Source organism: Motacilla alba, chromosome 9, assembly GCF_015832195.1.
Source record: "Motacilla alba alba isolate MOTALB_02 chromosome 9, Motacilla_alba_V1.0_pri, whole genome shotgun sequence".
Lineage (NCBI taxonomy): Eukaryota > Metazoa > Chordata > Aves > Passeriformes > Motacillidae > Motacilla > Motacilla alba.
The window spans coordinates 15,454,831-15,465,005 of NC_052024.1; the positions used below are offsets into that span (position 1 = coordinate 15,454,831).

Genomic DNA, 10,175 nt, shown 5'->3' on the forward strand with positions numbered 1-10,175 from the left:
GCAAGTGTAGCCATGACACCTCCTGAAGGGTTGTTCACTGTGGGCATATGGCTGATTGGCTTTTCCAGGTCCCACTGGATTAAATTCATGAACATACTTGGGAAAGTGGGGGTTTCTCTTAAGGTTTTCACTTGACAGAAGAGTTGAGGATAAGTAGTGCCAAGTGTCTGATATTGCAATCACCATCTGTCTTGCTCACCTTTCCATCACTGCTTTATGGCCAAGAAGATGGCCTGAGCTCGCTCTTTGCTGCCAGATTCACTTGCTTCAAGAACAATTTGGCATCCTGACCTGGAGCTGGTTTTTAATAAAATATAGACACAGGCATGTCCTACTGTAGGAGGTACTATGAGCATGGGGCTGTGATTGACACTGGGGTACAGACTGCCCATGGCCCCAGATCCCTCAAGACAGTGCTGACCTACTGTAACACATTGATTATCTCACTGCAGTATTTAAAAATATATACTTCCTGCCAAAAATGGTGTGTTCCACTTGCCAACTAGACTCCATCTAGATCTGTCTCTCTCATTTCATTGTCCAGTCCCTGGCAAGCCAAATCATTCTACAGTCTCTGAAACTGAAGACACAAAATCACCAATGGAACAGTGCTGATTGGGTCAGAGGTGCAAAGATTTCAGCTCTCTACTCCACGAGCCACCCTCTAACTCACAGCTGGTACAAATGGGTATGTCCTTGGCACTTCAATCACTGCTGTCCCCTTGGCGGGAAATGTTGTTTTTTTCTCATATTAGAGGATACACAGGCTCAGCCCTGATGCCAATCATGAAACTAAATGTGCAGTTGTTATGATCAGCAAAACCTCCAGTGCTTTATTTGAGCAATGCTCAAAAGTGAAGATATCATGTTTAGAACATTAAAAAGTACTCCGTACTTTGTCCATTTAGAAGCGACACAGTGGCCCTGCCTCATACTAAAATGTCTATTCCCTAACACCAGCTTCATTGGACTAATAGGAAAAGAAAAACAATTGCTTTTTTTTGTTGTTGGTTTTTTTAATAATGTTTACATTTTACTCCTAAGTCCAGAGATCTTTTGGTTCTGGTAGGAGGTATGCCGCCTTGCTACTGAGATTGGCTTTCTGCACAGGCCTTCAGAAGGGGATTTTACTCCATTGAGAAGTTTTCTGTTTTGTTTGGGGATGTTTTTGTCCTGGTGGCAATTTTGGGTCATGCCAAACCTCCACGTGAACATCTCAGTTACACAGCTGCAGCCCCACCTTTCTCACAGAAACACCGAGAGCATTCCTCCCCCTCACAGGCAAAGAGAGTGAGCTCTTTGCCCAGAATAACAGAGGCTTTCCTGGGAGCAAATACCTATTCCTGGAGTCATCCAAAGGAGAAGACATGTTGGTGACAAGTCTTTTTCTTTTTTTTTTTTTTTTTGTTTTGTTTTGTTCTTTTCATAGGGAAGAATATTAATTCTGTTTGGGCATTTTTGTTTGTTTGGTGTTTTGGGGGTGTTTTATTGTTGGTTGGTTGGTTGGTTGGCATTTTGATGTTCCCTTTCCTGCAAAGCTTGCTCATGAAGCTGTGTCCCAAACTGTGGCTTTGCAGTGTTGTGGACAGTGAGCTGGCCCAGGTAGCTGCCCCATACCACACTCCCTTGTACCACTGAGCAAGAGAAGTCAATGAAGAGAAGAGTCTGACAGTTAGTTTGACAGCCGTAGGAAAATGACTGTGTGTGATGATTAATAAATAGAGAATATTTATGAATGCCTTCCCTCTGAGAATCAGGCTAATAGTAATTATACTTTTCTAAATCCTATCTATAAAGTAATCTACATTTAGGTAAACAGAGTCATAGAGATTTTTCTGTTGGCATAAACACAAGGCAGAGTCGCAGCTCTCAGTCTTTACTTCAGACTCCTGGATGCCAACCTTCCTTCTCCGTGAGGACAAAAAGAGAAACTGTCTCCAGAAAATATAGTCAGTGTTTACATTTTATTGAACCACTAGACATTGCTGTTGGCCACATCATGAAAACACTGCAGCAAAGAGAGCCTTTCATTTGCCTGTGCTTGGCAGAAAGTGTCGTTCTTTGGTTACTCAGCTGAAGTTGACAAGTTGCCCAGTATTTTTATTATCAGGTTGTCAGCTCAATCTCACTACTGCCCTCTTAATTTATTATTTTGTATTTCAAAATCACAGGTGTGACTCATTGCACAGCCAGAGGTTATAATGAAGTATCCCACTCATCCTTTAGCTCACCCTTTGTTGAAGACAATGCAGATTGCGGAAGGTTTCTGAGGAGGTAAGAGGATTGCAAAAGAGTCGAAGACTCCTCTTTTATCTAACCTATGTGTGGGCAGTGAAACTGCCTGATATGAAACCAGTTGGGTGCAAAGGTGGGCATGGAGGTTCATTTGTCATTGTGTCGAGGGTTGAAACTCAGAAGATACAGCAGCTGTCATTACAGATAGGCACCCGAACTTAAATCACCTCACCCCGAGGATGAGTCCAGAGAGACAGTCCTAGGATAACGCACTTCTCCCAAGATTTCCTCTATGCTTTAGTTTCCAACAGGACAGAAGATGATAACCAAGCAGGCATTTTTCAATTTAAAAAAATCTTATTCCCTGCATTTTATGACTTAAATCTGGAAGTGACTCTAAGTGCAAGATTTTGCCAGCATTGTGCAAATATTAATCCTGTGGCATCAGAGGTTTTGAAATATAAATACATATTTCTTAGCATAAAGTGATGTATCATCCATGTTTCTCCTAGGAGTATCTGGGATAAGTTGCTGGGAAGAAGGAAGAAGGAGCACAGTTCTATTGGAAAGAATGTCTTGATGCTGATTATGAAAATGACATGGAAGTCATGGGCTGAATTAAATATTTTTTTGTGGTGGAAAACTGATGGGAAAGCTTCCTGGTATCAACAGCTCATGTGAAACAGAGGAAGAGATCCTTTTATCACAGAAAAAGAGTGTCAAAATCCAGAGCTATTCTGAATCAATTTGCTCTTTTAATTGTCTTGTGCAGACATCTGTCTGTGCAGCAGAAATGCTGAGCTCATTCTACATGAAAACCAACCACATAAACTTGAGGAGATACAAACAAAATTTGCTTGTAACAGAAGGAGTTACAAAGCCACACACCCCAGTGTCCTGGAAACTCATTCCCCACCTAGGGGGAAGGATCCATGTCTGATGTCCAGTCTGAGTACCCTGGGGCAGCGACAAGCAGGGACAGAACTATTGGGGTACTTGGCTTTTTTAAAGCTGCAACATGGAGCTGTTGCAATGCCAAAAGTGTCCCTGGTCTGCTCTGTCTCATTGCTGGGGGGCAGGAACTGTGACTCAAAGGCTGTCCACTGGCAACACAGAAAACTACACCAAGAGCACTGCTTCAGCTCTGCCGTATCCAATTTCTGTCAAGTATAGAATAATAGCTATCCAGCGAGCTGGGACATGCTCCACCAGCATCAATAGGGTTGTGCTTCAGAGCATCCCTCGAGGTAGCAAAGAATTATCCCCATTTTATAAATGAGGTAACTCAGGCACAGAGATTAAAGCCAGAATGTTCCAAGCTGGCTGCCTACTGCTAGGCACCTACACCCATATTTACGCAACTCGTGGCCTGATTTTCAGGAGGGCAGGGCAATGAAAATTTTGGCCTGAGGGATTTGTTCACACACAGTTTACTGGTAACAACGCCCAGGATGGAAGCCTGGTCTCTGCTACCTGTCTTACACCTTAACCACTGAAAACATCCTTTCTGCCACTAGCCAAGAGTTGGTGGAGGCTCCTGAGTGTCCCCATTCGCCATGCAGAGGTTCAGAGTTAGCAATGCAGACTGGCTGCCTAGGTGCTCCCAGCTAGAGACTTTTAAAGAGCTACAGCAGGAGTAAAACTGGTGAGATTTCTTTGCTTCTTTCTCAGCTCTTCAGACCCCAGGCAGCTTTGCTTGACTTGAAGGGCTTTTCTCAAATAGCATGTCTGGTTTGTTAACCTCTGTTCTGCCTCACACATGGCGTCATCTTTCCCCTCTGCCCCTTCACCATGTCCTGCTCAGGACACCTCAGCCTGGCAGAGCACAGATCCAGTGCAGAGCCAGTAAGAGACGAGTAAGAGGAGGGAGAAAACTGGCCAGATGGATATCTGAACTGCTCAAAAGCACAGGCACCAACAGGAGCAAGTTAATCCCAGTGCCCCCTCACCTCTCTTCTGCACTCTCTTCCTGGTCTTTAACTGAGCCTCAGAAATAGCCCTGATTTATTGGAAACTCTTGAGAAGCAAGAAAATAGAGTAAAAAACCTACTCCCATACTATCAGCTAGCAAAACCCAGGAGGCAGAGCACTTGCTGGCTGGCCACTATAGAGCTTTGCAAGTGTCCCTGCTAAAATCATCCCTGCTAGGGGCAAATGTGATGCTTGTCTTAGCTTGTTAGAGAGCCTTGGTGTCTTTAGACACGTACTTGAAAAACAAGGCTGGTGGTTGGTTGCTACCTGAGGGAAGCGGGACAAAGGATCTCAGCTGTCTCTGTGGAATGGTCGCTGGTCAGGTCACCTCCAGCCTGACCTGCAATACCAAGTGCATGCTGCAAATCCATTGCTGTCAGCCCTTGTGCTTTGTCTCATCTATGGAGTCCCAGCCACCTCTGACCTCTTCTTTCCCTTCCTTCAGGCCATGTCCTGCTCACGAGGCTCCTGCTCAGCTGCTCTGTAACTTCCCCCCACCCGGAGGGAGGACAGGCGAGAGGAGGTGACAACCTTCAGCAAAGGTTAAGGCTGGAAAAGAAGGAAGTGTCAGCTCAATCAGGTCAGCTCAGCCAGCCAGCTGCTGCTGTAATCCCTCTGCCTCAGGTCCCTGTGCTGTTCTGTTCATGCTTTGAATGCTACTGTACAAGCAGCAACCTTGTCCCCATGGTACTGTCAGCCCACAGCATCCAGACAGGGAGATGGGAAAAGGGGTAAAGAGGAAGCAGCTGATCATGAGAATCTCCCAGAACTGTTTCCAGATCCTTCTTTTGCAGTGTGTTTTGGGAGCATGGACTTTACTCCTACTGCAGTTCAGAAGTCCAGACTTTGCACCTTCTGATTTCTCCAAAAGAAGGCTGAGAGCTAGATCTGAATCAATTCTTATGCTGGAGCTCAGCTCCATATTCTCAGCAAGCCCAGAAGCTTTGAGAAGCTGGCAGTGACACAGCCCCAGTTCCTTCTGCCCAGGTCTGAGGTGCCTCTTTCAGGATGGGAGCAACTGAGTCTCACCAATCCGTCACCAACCAGGAGGAAGCTGGGGAACAAATGCCTCCTATTCAATAAAAGTTGGTGCTGCATTTCATATGGCAGCCAGTGCATTATTCTGTGGTGTAAACAAACCCTATTCTTCTCTGCCAGATAAACACACTTTATCCTATAAAGAGCCACATTTCTGACTGTTCAGCAGCAGCCAAACTCACGATGGGAAAAATAACAGGTGTTTGTAAGACACTCCCTGTTTATTCACAGTGCTTAAAATAATTGCTTTAAAAATCCAACAGAGATTTAATTTTCTATGCTCCCACATTTAAAAAAAACAAAAACAAAAAACCCCCTAAGCTTGGCTCATAGTAGTTGAAGGCAATTCATTATGAAAGGGGTGTTCTTTCTGTTGTGGTAGCAAAGAAACCTGCTTATGAAAGCTCCTGAGGAGCAGAATAGTAAAGCAAATTCCTAGCTAGAACCAACACTTCCCTGTGCTTTTCATCCAGCTCTCCAGGTGGAAGCTTTTATTATCAAAACATGTGATTTTATTGTCAAAACGGGATGAGCAGGGATTAAGCTCCTCCAGTTGGTGCCCATCATTGACCATCTCCAACACTGCCTTTTATAAGGCAACGATGGCCTTGGGCTGGCTTATGCCCTTCCCTCTTGTTCTGGTGGTGGAACAGGAGATAAGTGCACTGCTCCGGTGGGAAAAGTATGTCTCAGAGGCACGAACCTTTCTTCAATCACTGCTTGCTTCTCCGGGAAATAACTGGCAATGGACCTTGATCAATAGACCACTTTCCAGCACAATGGGCTGACACACGGTGCTGGAGGAAGAGGACAGAGACTCCCTGTCTCCATCCACTCTCCCCATGCTTGCTTACAGCACAGATAGGGGACATCCCTGAGCCACCCAGAGGGCGAGGGGACACTCAGTGTTGCTGCCAGAATTCACCTTGTAGTGGTGAATCATTATGGATGCCTTTATCATGGATAAAGTCCCTCCAGGAGCCACTCATGAGAATGCAGCATCATTCCTGTGGGCTACAAGCTTCATGAGATAACAATTGTGGTGGTCCTCTGCCCTCAAGACTTCCCCTTCCTATGGGGTATGGTTCTCCTTGAGTCTGCAAGCTGTTGGGATAAGTCACAGATGCTCAGTAGCTCCCTGGGAGCCTGGAAAGAACCTGGAGCAATAGGAGCCCACCTAACAGCACCTCCGTGGTGTCCCAACCCCCAGGTGCTGCTCCTGGTGCCTCCTGGACCGCCATCCATGTCACAGGTGGATATAGACACAGCCTAACCCTTGCCTCCAACCCAGGACTGAGACATCCTGATGCTGGCAGTAAAACAGCCACATTTTAGAATTTACTATTCCCACAAAGCTGCAGGAAGGGTTACACAACCCAAATCATCTCCCTGGGAGGGCTCACCTATCTCTAAGCAGTGGACATAGAGACAGGCAGATGGGCTTTGTGCAGACAAGGGGCTGAGCAAGGCTTGCAGTGGGGACAGGGCTCCCAGAGCTGTGGTTCTTATCTGTGCCAGGCAGCGTTCCCAGCTGGGACCAGGCTGTCGTGGCATCGTCAGGCTTGTCACACACGGCAGCCTCTGGCCTGAGCAAAAGAGACAGATGAAAGCCAGAGAGAGAGAAACAGAGGCACAGGGGAGAGCAGTAATTTCCTGGGGGTCAGGCAAGAGAGTGGCGTGGGTCGAGGGGGCTCAGCAAGGTGCCACTGCCACACGGGCTGTGACAGCGACGTGTCCCACCGCACAGGGGCTGCACCAGCCGCGGCTGGGATGAGGCAGAGGGCAGCTCCCCAAAGGGCATCCCCACAGGCAGAGAGCAGGAGATGAAAGAAGGCGGCTGCAGTGCGAAGCGGGGCAAGATGAAAGGGTTCAGAGGCCGGAGGAGCAGAGACGGCAGTGACTCAAAAAAGCAGAGCCAGAGGCAGCGACAGCCGCCGCGCACCGAGCGGCCCCGGCGCTGGACACAAAGGAGCGCTGCAGCAAAGAGCAGGCTCAGAGAGCAGCCCAGAGATCAAACCCATCCCGAGCCCAGCGAGACTGGAAGTGTCTGAGCAATAATGGATCTCACACTGCTCCGGTGCCGGCAGCTCGAGGTCTGCGGGGCAAGGCAGGGCTTTATGCACACAAATGAAGTACAACCAAGTCCTCTGCAGCAGCTGCACTGGCCTGGGCAAAAAGCACAGAGATGGGAAGAATGGGAGAAGGGAATAGAATAGAATAGAATAGAATAGAATAGAATAGAATAGAATAGAATAGAATAGTAAAGGTTCGAAAGGACCTGTAAGATCATTGAGTTCAACCATTAACCTGACACTGCCACTAAACCATGCCCCTGAGCACCACGCCTATGCATTTTCTGATCACTTTGCAGGACAGTGATTCCACTACTTCCCTGGGCAGCCTGTTTCAATGTTTGACAACCCTTTCAGCAAAGAAACCTTTCTTGCTATCCAGTCTAAACCTCCCCTGGTGCCATTTCCTCTTGACCTATCATTTGTCAACTAGGAGAAAAGATTGACCCCCACATGTCTACAACATCCAGTACTTGTAGGGAGCAATAAGATTCCCCCAAACTTCCCCAGCTCCATCAGCTACTCCTCCTTAAACTTGTTCTCCAACAAGACAAGTGCTTCTCCAAGCAACAACAAGCAGAAAATGCCCTTTCTTAGGCAGGGTCTTAGAGAAAAAAATCAAGAAGCAAAGCTTGTACCTTTGCTTTGATGCCCGTCAGGCACCAAAACCCATGAAACCTTACTCAAGATGGTAAAACCCACACAAAGTGGCATTTCCAAGGCACCCAATGCCTTTCAGCCTAGGATCTATCTGTCAGCATGCCCCTGGGGCAGATCTGTGTGCCTGACTCTCCTTTGCCAGGCAGGCAGTCACCGACCCTGTGCAGCGTTTCATCTCCACTGGAGCGATACTGGTGACTCAGCACTTCCCCTGCAAGGCACTGCGAGGGCTCTGCTCCAGCGAGGGGATTATAGCAACAACCCAAGTATAATAATGGTGTGGCTGAGCAGCAGGGATTTATGAGCAGGCAAAGAAAGTGAGAATTATAGGTGTCCAGTCCCTATGACAGAACCACCATATATTTCCTCCAACAAAGCGTGTGACAACAGCTCCATAAATTCACATAGTAACAGAAGCGAGTGCCAGCTCATCATTGCAGCTATTTAAGGAGCCAAGTAGCACTCTGCTTATTGCAGAAGTTCACAGTTAGTTAAAAATAAGCCTTAAAAAAGTCACTTTTGGGCCCTGGCTGAATAAGGCTTTTTATTCATGATGCCCAGCATTGCGTTCTGCCTCTTCTCCTTTTATGCCTACACAGACTCTCTCTGGCAGAATATCGTGCTAGGTACTGTCAGCTTCCCTCTGAAGGAGATTAACTTAGGATGTGCTGTAAACAATTGTAAAACTTAGCTGTGACTATGAAATACTTGATCCTTTTCAATACCAGCAGATCTGAAATGTGCTTTAAAAATCTTTAGCTCCAGCCCATTAAATATCTAGGGAGAGCTTCCCTGAGATGTAATTGCTGAAGAGAATAACCCCAATATCCACAACATGCTGAATAGGTTTTTTAATGCTGTCTCATGATCAGATTATTTGCAGTACCTGTCAGCTAATGTGCTGTTTTTATTGCAAATTTAACACTTCTTCTTAAAGGGAGAAGGGGGAGAGGGTGAAAACAACTCTTCACAGTGAACTGGAAATCAAAAAATAGCTGTGTGTTTTGTTGTCACTTCTGCTACTTTCTTTTCTGACGTATAAAGAGAAGCTCACTTTAATATGACTAACTCCCCTTTAAACATGAGAAATATCAAGATTCTCTGAATCCCGTGGCTTTTATTCTTTCTTCTTGAAGCTTTAGGAAAAATTTGAAAGAGACATCTCAGCTAGAAAGAAAAGTTGGAACTTTCTTAGGTAAAGGCTTAACATCAGCAGTGATTGGAATGTAATTTTCCTATAAGAAAAAACATTTGGCATCTAATTGAAAAACTGAAAGATAGGAAATGGAAATTAAGGCTTGCTGTCTGTGAAGCTGGAGTTCTAGGGCCCCATTCTCCCCCAGAGCTTGCTGTCCTGCTCAGACTTGGTTTCCCATGCAGCACTTGGCATTCCTGCCCATTAATCCCCTTTTCCTGGGAGCCTTTCCTGAAGTAAGGACAACAGGTTGGAAACCTGTCCTTGGTGCCTCATGAGGACTTGGTGTGTATGCACTAAAAATTTGCTGAGGCATATCCCATGACATTTTCCCAGGGTCAAAATTACTCATATTAGCAAAGAGAGAGGAGATTCTTGTTTGGTTGGTTTAGTAAGAAGGTGATGTTTTGTACAGAAATGACATAACTTTGGGGGGAAAGAAAAATAAAATTACTCAAGAGCCATTTTAAAAGAAAAGTGCTGAATGGAAAATTTTCAGCCAGCCCCACGGAGATCCCTTCTTTATCTCCAGGTTTGGAAGAGCTGCTGCCCTGCTCTCTGTGGTGGCTGGTGTCATGTTGCACGCTCCTCCAAGGGCAGCAGATTGCTTATGCATTAGTTCTTTTGCATAATAACAGCAGTTATAGTGGGCTTGGGTGTTTGAGGGGTTTTTTTTACGCACATTGTTTGCTGCTAACAAACTCAGGAAGGAAATTTACAGTCTTGAATGGGGAGTGAGGTCTGCAAGACGTCCTCAGCAGGACTGAGCTGCTGAACCTTGCAGTGACTCAGCCAGCACAGGAAACGTTTGCTCTGAGCAGCCCCGTCTCCTTTCCCCCTCTGCTCCAAGCACAAGGTTTATAAACAGGTCACGGTAGTTTCTTTTAATTTTGCTTTTGGGGTTTTTTTCCCATTCTTTTTCTTGGAGTGTTTCATTGCTTTCTGTGTACAAGGTTATTTACTAGAAATAAATGGCATTAAATGGACAGCGTGGTTGAGCAGAA

General features: G+C 46.0%; 1 long non-coding RNA gene across 1 annotated transcript; it reads left to right on the plus strand.

Moving 5' to 3' along the window:
• Positions 1-627: 627 nt before the first annotated feature.
• On the plus strand, positions 628-2,864 carry LOC119704627. The gene is made up of 3 exons (XR_005258015.1): positions 628-688; positions 2,172-2,274; positions 2,748-2,864. It is a non-coding gene; the product is annotated as an uncharacterized LOC119704627 (long non-coding RNA).
• The last annotated feature ends 7,311 nt before the right edge of the window (positions 2,865-10,175 follow it).